The sequence below is a fragment of the Theropithecus gelada genome, chromosome 17 (genome assembly GCF_003255815.1).
Source record: "Theropithecus gelada isolate Dixy chromosome 17, Tgel_1.0, whole genome shotgun sequence".
In the NCBI taxonomy this organism is placed as follows: Eukaryota; Metazoa; Chordata; class Mammalia; order Primates; family Cercopithecidae; genus Theropithecus; species Theropithecus gelada.
Window position 1 is genome coordinate 35,284,214 of NC_037685.1, and position 12,757 is coordinate 35,296,970.

Consider the following 12,757-nt stretch of genomic DNA (forward strand, 5'->3'; position numbering starts at 1 on the left):
ACAAGGTCATTTTAAGGCCCTCTGAGTTACCTTATATTGCTAGAGCGCATGCCGGACTCTAAATCTGTGTTCATTGTGCTACCATGATGTGCTTAACATATTACCGGAGAGTAATCTCTCTTAACAGACACCTTCAGACTTTCTGTTCTTACTGTAGGAGACAGTTCTTTCCTTAACTTTCTGTAGATGGCTCTCTCATGCCATGTATAAATGGAACCTACATCAGAGTCAAGCAAAAACAAACAGTAACATCATTCTCCACTTGCTGCTGTTAAATGCACCACTGAAATTTCTGGGTATAGAATTTTCAGGGAGCTTAGGAAAGACGTTGCTTACGTTGTAGTATTATATTCAGCTTTAACCAAATTGGGAATGAAGCTCATACCCCTATTAAAGTCAAATCCTTATGTATTTCCAATGCAGTAAAACAAAATACAAAAACTCACTAATAGCTAAAACCAAACATTGTCAGGCAATCAGCATATTTGATTCAGGCTTTTGGAAATACAATAAATCACGCTCTGATTATAGCATTTCAAATTGGTAGACTAAAGAGTCCCTAATGAATTAAATACTTCCTTCTAAAAAACATTGACTCTGTATATGACTTACCATTTTCATGATTTTAGAGAAATTAAGTGACAGTCATTTAATCACTGAATTCATGCGATCACTTATATTGAGCAGAACTATGGTGAACATGTAAAAGTTACTTTTCAACAATGCAAATGAACATCTTATATTTTTTTCCATTAGTTTGAATATGTAAAATTTTCTACTGAGGTGATTTACATGGGGTCATAATTATAAAACATGGAAGAAACAGCTTTAGAATCAATGCAAAGCATAAAAGGCACACATGAATGGATATGTATGAAAATCTGCAGTCATAAGCTATCACACATTTAATTAAAATGGATTTATTACTTTTGGCTTTGATTTTTTTCTCCCTGTTAAATAATTATAGGGATCCCTTGAGTTCAATTATAATTACACATATACACATTATAATGTTTCACATATATATACTACATATATAGTCTTTAAAGCTGAACTAATATAATAATATATATGCAAATTTTAATGTATAAAATTCAGGTAATTAAAAATTATTATTCCCTAAACAACATTAACTTACAGATAGTTATGAATCATGGCATTACATGTTAGATATATATCACAATATATATCTCTGGTAACGTGGATTTATGGTGTATGTGTGAGTTTTTAAAATTTGTTGGCCGGACATGGTGGCTCACATCTGTAATCCCAGCACTTTGGGAGGCTGAGGTGAGTGGATCATGAGGTTAAGAGATGGAGACCATCCTGGCCAACATGGTGAAACCCTGTCTCTACTAAAAATACAAAAATTAGCTGGGCGTGGTGGTGCATGTCTATAGTCCCAGCTACTCAGGAGGAGGCTGAAGCAGGAGAATCCCTTGAACCCGGGAGGTAGAGGTTGCAGTGAGCTGAGATCATGCTACTGGACTCCAGCCTGAGTGACAAGACTCTGTCTCAAAAAAAAAAAAAGTTGTTATGGATCAGCTGATCGTTCTCTGCCCAAGGTCTCCTGCTAAGCAAAATAGCCCTAGATGATTGCATAAGTGTAAGTGGCTACTGTGATATCCCATGACCCTGTTCCCTTGGCCATAGCAGAGAGAAGGAATGGGTAGACACCCTGCCCAAGTTTCCCTAATGTATAGACTTGTCAAGGGCCTGAATGGTGATTAGGGTTGAGAGCTTTGCGTGAGAGAATGCTTGGCAACTCTTTAGAATAATTATATTCTTGTGGTGATTTTGAATGTGAGACTCAGAAAAAGCTGACCAGTCCATAGTTATAATTATTTTTTAAATATGAAAAGAAAGAAGCTGTAGCATGTTAATAGGGTAATGTTACAAGAGAGATTCATAAAATCTTGTTCTCTGAGGTGGTAGCTAGGTAAGCCAGTTTCCAGAACTGGTTCTAAACACTTCCAGGTCCATCTCCATTATGGATAAAACTGTATTCACCAAAAATATATGCTGAAGTTCTAAGCTCTGGTACCTGGTATCATGACCTGATTTGGAAATAGGGCCTTTGCAGATGTAATCAAGTTAAAATGAGGTCATTAGGATAGGCTCTTACCTAATACGACTGGTGCCCATAATTATAAGGGAGAAGAACATTGTATGAGTCTGTTTTCATGCTGCTGATAAAGACATATCTGAGACTGGGCAATTTACAAAAGAAAGAGGTTTAGCCAGGCGCCGTGGCTCAAACCTGTAATCCCAGCACTTTGGGAGGCCGAGATGGGCAGATCATGAGGTCATGAGATCGAGACCATCCTGGCTAACACGGCAAAACCCCCTCTCTACTAAAAAATACAAAAAATACAGAAAAAAAAAAAAAAAAAAAAACTAGCCGGGCGAAGTGGCGGGCGCCTGTGGTCCCAGCTACTCGGGAGGCTGAGGCAGGAGAATGGCGTGAACCCGGGAGGCGGAGCTTGCAGTGAGCTGAGATCCGGCCACGGCACTCCAGCCTGAGTGACAGAGCGAGACTCTGTCTCAAAAAAAAAAAAAAAAAAGAAAGAGGTTTCATTAGACTTACAGTTCCACATGGCTGGAGAAGCCTCACAATCTTGGCAGAAGGCAAGGAGGAGCAAGTCACATCTTACGTGGTGGCGGTAGGCAAAAAGAGAGCTTGTGCAGGAAAACTCCCCCTTATAATGACCATTAGATCGCATGAGACTGACTCACTATCACGAAAACAGCATGGGAAAGACCTGCCCCCATGATTCAGTTACCTCCCACCAGGTCCCTCCCACAACACATGGGAATTCAAGATGAGATTTGGGTGGGGACACAGCCAAACCATATCAAACATCATGTGAAAACACACCCACCAGAGGAGGATGCCGCATGGCAACGGAGTCAGTGATTGAAGTACTCCAGCTGCAAGCCAAGGAACACCAAGAATTGCCAAAACCTAGGAAGAGGCAAGGAAGGATTCCTCTCTACAGGTCTCGGGGAGGATGGCCCTACTGACTCCTTGATTCCTGACATCCAGCCTCCAGACCCAGGAGACAAATTTCTGTTGTTTTAGGCCATTCAGTGTTGGTACTTTGTTATGGTGGCCCTCAGGAACAAATACACTTTCGAAGAGTCGGTTCTGCCAAGTTTCCTGTTCTCCCAAGAGGACTGGTTGCCTGACTTCTGGATTCCCATGTGCCTGAGCTTCACATTCTTCTCATTTCTGTGTGCCAGGAAATGAACTGACCCCATGTTCCTTGCAACCAAAATATCAGTATAAATTGGAACCAGGAGTGGGGCTATACATGCCAGAAACTCACAGGAAATGAAGGACACGTGGAACTGGTTTTGGTGATGAAGCAGAGAAATGGGCAGGGGAATTGCCTTCATGCTTGCAACAAAGTGCTGGTAGCCTGTACTTGGTGGTAATGGAAGAATTAGTTAAGCCATAGCCTGTTGTCTCTAGATGCTGAGACAATATACCGACCAAAGCAAGAGTTTCAGGGCTTTTGTATGTCTAAAGATTAGGTCCGAAAGTCCTGTAGGATTGTAGGGTCAGCTAAATTCCTGACAAGTCTATATCTCCATGTTATTTTAGGGCCTAATTGTCAGAGCTTGGAATTGTAATAATAAGAAAACCTGAGAAACAGGAGAGGTTAAGTGAATTGCTCAAGGTCGCACCAATTTTATGTATATTTTGCCACAATTAAAACTACTAAAAATTTTAATAAAAGCATTCAGCTATGAGTCAGGCAAAAAAGTTAATTATTTCAACTATAAAAGGATGTATTGAGGATTATACATGTGACTGTTGAAAGTTCAAATTGGAACAAGATTGGTACCAAAGGCCTCATATTCTTTTTCTTTCTTTCTCTCTTTTTTATTTTTTTTAAATATGGAGACAGTGTCTCACTCTGTTGCCCAGACTGGAGTGCAGTGGTGCAGTCTCAGCTCACTGCATCCTTGACCTCCCAGGCTCAAGCTATCCTCCTGCCTCAGTCTCCTGAGTAGCTGGGACTACAGGAGCATACCACCACACCCAGCTAATTTTTGTATTTTTTGTAGATATGAGGTTTTGCCATGTTCCCCAAGCTGTTCTCAAATTCATGAGCTCAAGTGATCCACCTGCCTCAGCCTCCCAAAGTGTTGAGATTACAGGCACGAGCCACCACGCCCAACCTCATATTCTTCACTATCATCTCTTGGACCAGTGAAGGACTTGTCTTTATAGAAGTTTTGCTATTTTAATGTGAGTGTTTTGCTAAAATGTCCCACTAGGGAATGGAGCAAAAATTTAGGATAATCTAATCTTTATGATCCTTACAGAATGGTTCAAATGTAGAGAGTGCCTTACTGAATCTAAAACTCTGGAAATATTCATGGCATATGGAGGGGAAATACAGTTATAAAAGATGTAATGGGGTTGGGCATGGTGGCTTATGCCTATATTCCAGTGCTTTGGGAGGCCAAGGCAGGAGGATCTCTTGAGCCAAATAATTTGAGGCCAGCCTTAGCAACATGCCAAAACCAGTCTCTACCAAACAAACAAACAAACAAAAAAAAATTAGCCAGACGTGGTGGCATATGCCTGTAGTCCCAGCTAAGACTGGAGGACCACTTGAGTTCAAGAGTTCGAAGTTGCAGTGAACTATGATGGTTCCATTACACTCAGTGTGACACAGTGACACAGTGAGACCCTGTCTCTAAAAAAATAAGGGGACAGTGATCAAGTACTTTTTTGCTTTTTAAGACTTTGCTCACAAGAACACACACAATTCAGCTCTGTAGTATTTACCTCAAATATGCAGTCTCAGGAGAATCTAACTTTTCTAGCATATATATCCTTGATTCCAGTCCTAGTTTTTCAATGGAAACTTCAAAACAAGAGTGGAAATCTTCAGTGTTATCCCATTGTGTTTCTGAATGGTTAAATAAAACTGAACATTAAACCTAAGCCTGCTTCCTGAATGAGGAAAAGGGAAGATAAAGGGTCCTCTGGTCTTCTTTTGGCAGGTTAAAAATTACACCAATCTTTAACCACCCTCTTTTCTCCTTCACACCAAACAAGCCAACAAGCAAGCAAACACAAGTACTTGCCCAAAAAGTTCCTGTGCTGCTTTGAGCATCTTCCAACATTATGCAGAAATTAATTCCACTCCAAATACAAGTTTTTCACATTCACCAAGAAAATGCAAATGTTGGGAGCATGCTAACTGATCAAGGACTGGCAGGAGAGGGGAAGGCAGAGTAGACATTTTCATACATCAACTCTCCTTGTCATCTCAACCCTCACTGTGATATAGAGAGGGCTGTCTCCATTTTACAGAGGTGAAGATATTTATTCACCCAGTCAAGATTACTCAGCTAGTGGCAGAGACTAGTTTTGTCTGACTCCAAGCTAGGTGTTTTCCCTAGCATATAACCTAGACTCTCATTCTAAGAGACTGTTTGTTCATGCATTAAGTGATATTTGCTTAAAATTTTCCAGAACAATCTTATTTTCTTCAGACCTTGCAACAGCTAAGATCCCTTTTCTTAGGTTAGTACATGCACACACTCATATCATAAAGGTGATAAAAGTCAGCTAATGGGTGATTCCCAAGTTTCCTAGGTACCTTTGATATGCTTAATAAGTCAACTTCTGCCAAAGAATGCTTTTTTTAGGCATAGCAACTGGATGAGAAATATTTTAAAACAATGTTGATAACCAACAATGATAAGGCTTCCATTGAAGCTATCTAAATTTTAATATTACATGTATATAATGCACATTCTTTGAATTTAGAAAACCATATTTCCAAGTGGGTGCATAGATTCTTTAATAAGCTGGTCTTAGAAAAAAAGAATAGACCATTATTTAATTCACAAATATAGTTTAAACTTTGCTATTTTAGTTTAACATTTTCCAATTTCTCTTTTGCTTATTAATCAAAAACTGTTCTCTTTCTTGGCTTGGAGGAGATGATGCTAACAAAATGTAATGTAATTGTTTAGAAGTAATTTTCTCCAGAGATCTAGGAAGCTTAAGTAGTTGAGCTTCCTATTACTTTTTGCCCCCTGGGTTTTACATTAGTTCTGCACTGACTTGTCTGTGTATTTGTAAGAGTAAACGATTAGGTAGGAGAGGCTCCAGGGGACTATTCTTGGCAGTAGCAGGTTGTATTTAACTACCTTCTACTTGCATGCACCTGATGATGTTGGTTATTAACAGAGTTTTTAGGAATCAATGACTACAATATCTCTTTGCTTAATAGGTGTATACAAAGGAAAAAAAAAAAGATGTAATAACACTTACCTGCAGGTGCATTTTATGGTCTTAATCCAAGAAACAGAATTTTGTAGTGTTGTTGACAGCTGTTTTACTTGTTCCATGTTTTCATTCATAGGTTGAGCCATGAATATTCAAAATATAGTCTACCTGACTGTGCTACCCATGGGAAAAATCAACAAGAAACGATGTACGTGGTAGAAAGTAATGTCCTGCAAAGGCTATTGGAAATGAAGTGGTAGGAATAAAGCGTAAACAAACCAGAATGACGGTTGATATCATTAGTGGAGGATTTTTGAAAATGAAAACATGTTGAAATGTTGAAGTCATCATATGACTGAATGATGCTTGATACTTTGAGGAACCTGATGACCTCCAATTCCTCTACATTGTCTTACTGCTCCAGCTGGTATGGTTGGAGATTAAATAAAGTTTTGTGACTAGTTCAGAGAAAAATGAAAAGCATAAGGTTTTGTATCCTTGCCCTACTATCTTTCTAGGGAAGGAGTTTCTTTTTTTTCTTGCCCTCTCTTTTCTTTATCTTTCTTTCCTTCCTTCCTTCCTTCCTTTTCTTTCCCTTCTCTACTTCTTCCTCCTCTCTCTTCTCTTTGTCGTCCTCCTCTTCTTTGGAAGCAGTGAACTCTTCCTTGCTGCTGGGTGGGGAGAAAAACTGGAGAAATGGAAAGTCAGGTGGCTGTTCATGATAAACAGAAAGGAGACATTCGGAAGGAAAAATCTAGTAGAGGGGTAGGAGGCTAGAGAGGCAATGGCCAGCAGGGGGATAGGAGAGGGAAGAGGAGGGTAGGTTCATGTTGAGGGGTCTGCAGAGGTGTGGAGCTAAATGGTACATGGAACTTCCGAAGGAAAGGGTAGTATAATAAGGATTTTAAGGAAGGGTTGCTATGGGATGCATGGTGTCATTCCCTTATCTGTAATTCCAACCAAATTATTGAGAAGGTCAGATTGTGTGTGTGTGTGTGTGTGTGTGTGTTACATCAACACATTAGACTGGGCACTAGGTAAGAGAGAGCTGACCCACTGAGACACCCAAAAAAGAAACAGTGTGAAAAAAATATTTTAAAATGGGATTTACTCCCTTTATTTTCTTCTGTAGTTGAATGAGACCACTCACTGCCTTCTGAACCTTGTTGGTCCCTTCTTACCTCCACATCCTTGTGCTTGCACACTCAATCTTAGTATCTGCCATCACCTCTGTTCCACTCTGCTGTCAAAATCCTACTACTCTTTCAAAGCTGAAATGCCACCTTTCCCTTAAAGGCTTCTCTGACTTCCTGTCTGGAATTTATTTTCTTTTTAATTCCTATTCCTACACTTTGCTTCAACCACTGCCTTGTCTTACAGCCACATAGGTTAGTCTCCCTCTGCTAGAGTGTGGGAGCCCTTCCTAAGCAGGAATCCTGTTCTACTCATTATTGTGTCCCACCCAGACCCTTAGCAGAGGCTGAGTAAACATTAATGGAACATTAATGAAATAATGTGTGCTTGGATCATCAAATACAGTTTTTTAACCTGCATTTTCTCATATAATTCATGAGTTATTTTTTATAAAACTCTTTTGTAGGTCATATTTACTTTCCATAGTACAACACTGAAAGGCAAACTTGGCAATACATTGTAACAGCCAATATTGTTCTAAAACAAGCAAGATGAAAAAGTAATATAGAACTCCTTTAGAGAATACTATTTACTTATTTATTTATTTCTTAGAGATGGGGTCTCACTCTGTCACCCACGGTGAAGTCCAGTGGCATGATCATAGCTCGCCTTGAACTTCTGGGCTCAAGTAATCCTTCCTCCTCAGCCTCCAAAGTAGCAAGGACCGTAGGCATGCACCATCAAACCCAGCTAATTTTTTAAAAGATTTTTTAGAGACAGGCTTTTGCTGTGTTGCCCAGACTGGTCACAAACTCCTGCCCTCAAGTGATCCTCCTGCCTTGGCCTCCCAAAGCACTGGGATTACAGGTGAGAATGCTATTTATGATTTCAGTTACTAAATTACAATAGGTACTCTTCTATTTGGAAATGTATTTACAAAATAGAATTGTGTGGAAGTGAAAGACAGCAAAACTGACAATCTGAAGGTTTTTTTTTTTTTTTAATGAATGAAATGGGTCCATGCTGTTTTCTTTGTCTAAAATTTTAAAAAAATTGTCAAATGCTAATTATTCAAGAATCAGGAAATGTAAGTAACCTGAGGTGGTAATTAGAGGTAGGTTACATACTTCCCTTATGAAAAGGATAGAAACTTATACCTGTACACATTTCTGTTTTCATATGGTCCCTTTGTCTCCTGGCAAGAGGTAAGAAGAGAAATTCAGATTTGAGACACTGCTTGGAGGAAATAGTAGGATCCCAAAGAAAATGAATGAACAGCAGCTACATATACTCACATAGTTAATCTCAAAAATATATTGATTAGTGAAAAAGCAAATCAGAAGGATATATACAGGGTAAGTCCCCTTATGTAAAGTTAAAAAGCAGATAAAGCAATATATTGTTGAGAGTTGTATGCATAGTGTTAAAACCATAGAGAAATCAGAGAATGTTAACAAAAAGTTCAAGGGGTGAACTTTACACCTCTGGAATGTAGAAGAAAGTATGAAAGGGAAGGGAAATATAGGAGGAGATAACAGGGTCCTTCGAAGGTACTGATAACATTTTATTTATTTATTTATAATTTATTATTATGATTATGATTATTATTTTTTGAGAAGGAGTCTCACTCTGTTGCCCAGACTGGAGTACAGTGGCATGATCTTGGCTCACTGCAACCTCTGCCTCCTGGGTTCAAACAATTCTCCCGCCTCAGACTCCCTAGTAGCTGGAACTATAGGCGTGTGCCACCATACCCGGCTAACTTTTATATTTTTAGTAGAGACAGAGTTTCACCATGTTGGCCAGGCTGATCTCAAACTCTTGACCTCAGATGATCCGCCTGCCTTGGCCTCCCAAAGTGCTAGGATTATAGGCATGAGCCACTGCACTTGGCCATAATATTTTATTTCTTGAACTGAACTTTGACTTTACACTGGAATCACATGGAGAGTTTTAAAAATTCTGATGCCTGGATCCCAGATTCTGATTTAATTGATCTGCAATGTTGACTTGATATTAGGAATTTTTAGAGTTCCCAAGATGATTCCATTGCTCATCCAAGGTTGAGAATCTCTGGTTTAGAGCAATAAACACCCAAAGACTCACCCTTCCCCATCCATACCAGCTTTTTCCTTGTATGCTTACCTGGAGCAAGCCTTTGATTGTCAGTCAAATCTGAGCCTAGCTCACCTACCTGTCTTGAGTCCTATTAATCACATTTTTACCTGTCTGATTCTATCATAAGTCTTTATTCTTAGAAAAGCCTACAGTTACAGTCTAAGTCTCACCTCAAATAAAATTAATAGCAATTACACTCTTGTCCTTGGCCTTAATCCAAACCTAAATACTTTATACATTCTGCAGTTTACTCAGGGAATTTCTACCCCTCTTACCACTTGGGAACAGGGACCAGGACAGAGCCCAAGCAATGTTTATGCACTTGGGTTTGGGGGGCTCAGGAGTTGGAAAGGAGCAAGGAAAACAGAATATGGACAGTGACTCATGATGAGATTAGCAGCAATCCTGACTCGATCCAGAGTCACCACTGTGATAGTCAATTGTCACTTTCCTGGGGTCACTATTGGGCTGTGGAAACCAGCTCCCGAGACGTGGCATTTGTAGGTAAGTCTGAAGTGCCCTCAGCTTCGGAGAAGAGGGTGTATGATGATTTGTGCAAACTTTTAGATTCAGCTATTTTTACTTTGACATACCCCAACAATGAGTCATTAAACACTCATGACATTGCATCCAAGAGGTGTCTAGCCTAGATATCGTCAACTCTGTGGAGGTCCACGAAGCCAGAGGAGACCTCCAGGAAAATACCTTTAGTCAAGCAAAGATGAGTCTATTGCTTGCTGCAGTTAAGAAGATCACACACCATGAGGAACCATAAATTGTCTTGAAAAGAGGGAGTTAGGAGGAGCTTATTTTAAGAATTGTGCTCGTGTTAAATGATTTGGGGGAGGATTCAAAGAAGCAGGGGTCCGGATTGGAATCTGTCAGAACGCAGGCCAATTAGGTGAATGGGTATCTTAATATTTTTTATTTAAGGGGCAGGAGGAATAGAGCAGAGCTAGAGTTGACATTGGAAGGGAAGCAGTTGTCATTCATATTCTTTGGAAGACATTTGATTGTTTTGTGGTTGCACAGTCTCTTTGTTTTGAACTCTGTTCAAGCAAGTTTATGGAGTGGTCTTTTTTGTTTACTTTATAATTACGGTGAGTTCTCACCTGATGCTGAAATAATGTGAAGCTGTTTATATTCAACAGGAAAACACTGTGGCATAGCTGGTAGCAACTAGGCCAGCTACTAGCTGACAGTTGTCAGGGCTATGTTTTTCTTTTTAACCAGACAATTTGGAGTCAGGGTAAGGATGACAACAGGGTCAAGGAATGATTACGGATGAGGGATGGGACGGAAGTTAGGAAACATGAGCAGAAAAAGCTAATCTAAACAGGCATAATAGGTCTGCCACATTTCTTCAGCTAGAAAGCCCAATCAATCATTCCAAGAAAGTGTCTGCTCATTCTCTGAAAATTCATTTGTTGGAATGGGCCAAAATACAAACTTTTTTTCTGCATAGCACATTTCTTTCATCCTCCTCTCTTTCTTTTTACTCTGTCCTTCCTTCCATACTCTCATTCATTAATTCAAATCAACCAAGCAACAACTGACCAGCCAATATTTTATTATGTACCAGGCACTGTACTAGTGTGTAGTTTCTATTGCAACATAACGAACTACCACAAATGTAATTGCTTAGAAAAACAATCATTTATTAGTTCACAGTTCTGCAGGGCACAAGCCCAGGCATGCCATGGCTGGGCTTTCTGCTTAGGGTCTCACAATGCTAAAATCAAGGTGTCGGCTGGGCTGATTTTCTGTCTAGAGATCCTGAGGAAGAACCTGATTCCAAGTTCATTCAGCTTTTGGCAGAATTCAGTTCCTTGAGGCAGCGTGATTGAAGTTCCTGTTTTCTTACTGAATGTTGGTCAAGGACGCTTGCTCTCAGCTCCTAGAGGCTACTGGCAGTCTGCTACCTGGCCCCCATAGACAGTTCACAATATGATTATTGATCTTCTTCCAGGTCAGCGTAAGTGTGTCTTTCTCCCATCCAAGTACTGACGAGGCTCAACTCTGCTTAGCTGACAAGATCAGACGGGACTGGTTGCATTCAGGGTGGTATGGCTGTACACAGTAGTGTGTCTTTCTAATGTCTTCCCTGCAATCAACTGAAGACAATTTTCTACTTTTAAAGGTCTCATGTGATTAGGTCATGTCCAACCCAGATAATATCCCTTTTGCCCTATAACATAACATAATCACAGTTTCTGTCCATACTCAACAGGATAGGATTATACAAGGGTAAGAGTCATTGGGACTCATCTTGGAATTCTGCCTACCTCAGATCAATACAGATATCAATAATCAATAGTGCTTCCCCACAAAGAGCTCACAGACTTTCATAAGAGTCAGCCATTTAAACATAATTTAAATACACAGTATGGTAATAGAGCTACGTAATTGTAGTAAGGTTGAATACATGGAGGCAATAATTAACTTTACTGGAATGGAGGGATTATGGAAATCTCTATACAGAAGACAAGCTATTTCAGTTGAGTGGAAGGGCAAGTTGAATCATCAGGCGGAGAGGATGAGAAGAATTTTCCTCATGGAAGGCCACCAGGAATAGAAAGTGTGTGTGTGTGTGTGTGCGCGCGCGTGTGTGTGTGTGTGCGTGTGTGTGTGTGTGTGTTTGGCATGTGGTGGGAAGGTAAGGTGGGAGGCAGGGCCTTTGCCATTGGAGCACAATAGAGTGAGAAGAGGGAGCTGATAATGTAGACAGATAACATTCAGAGATAAAGTGGTAGAGCAAGAGCTGGTAAAATAGACCCAGGGAAGAGTAGTAGTCAAAGACCTGGTAGTACTTGTTTTCATTCTCCGCAAGCAAACACTCCTCCATGGGTGGTATGTTTGATTTGGTTAAGTAACCATCATGGGAGGCACATGATCATTTTATCTGGCTCTGCCATTTTGCACTTTTAGCAAGTAGAACTCACAACAAAGACCCAGAAAGACAGATGTTTCAATTTCCTTTCTTTCGGGGAATGAGATGTTTTTGCATTTGCTACATTAGGACACCACCTTAGAGTAAGACACTTAAATGATGTATTATTGCCTTATAAAATCACAAGAACAACATTTAACTAACAATAATTGGGGAGAATTAGCATTAAATGAGCAACTCATGGGAAAGAGTGATCAGTAGACATCTACAGTGCATGGAAGGAAGAAAACTGACAGAGCAACTGTTTCAAAATGACTTTTTGTACATAAAGTATACGGAATTCGAGTGTCTGGAGT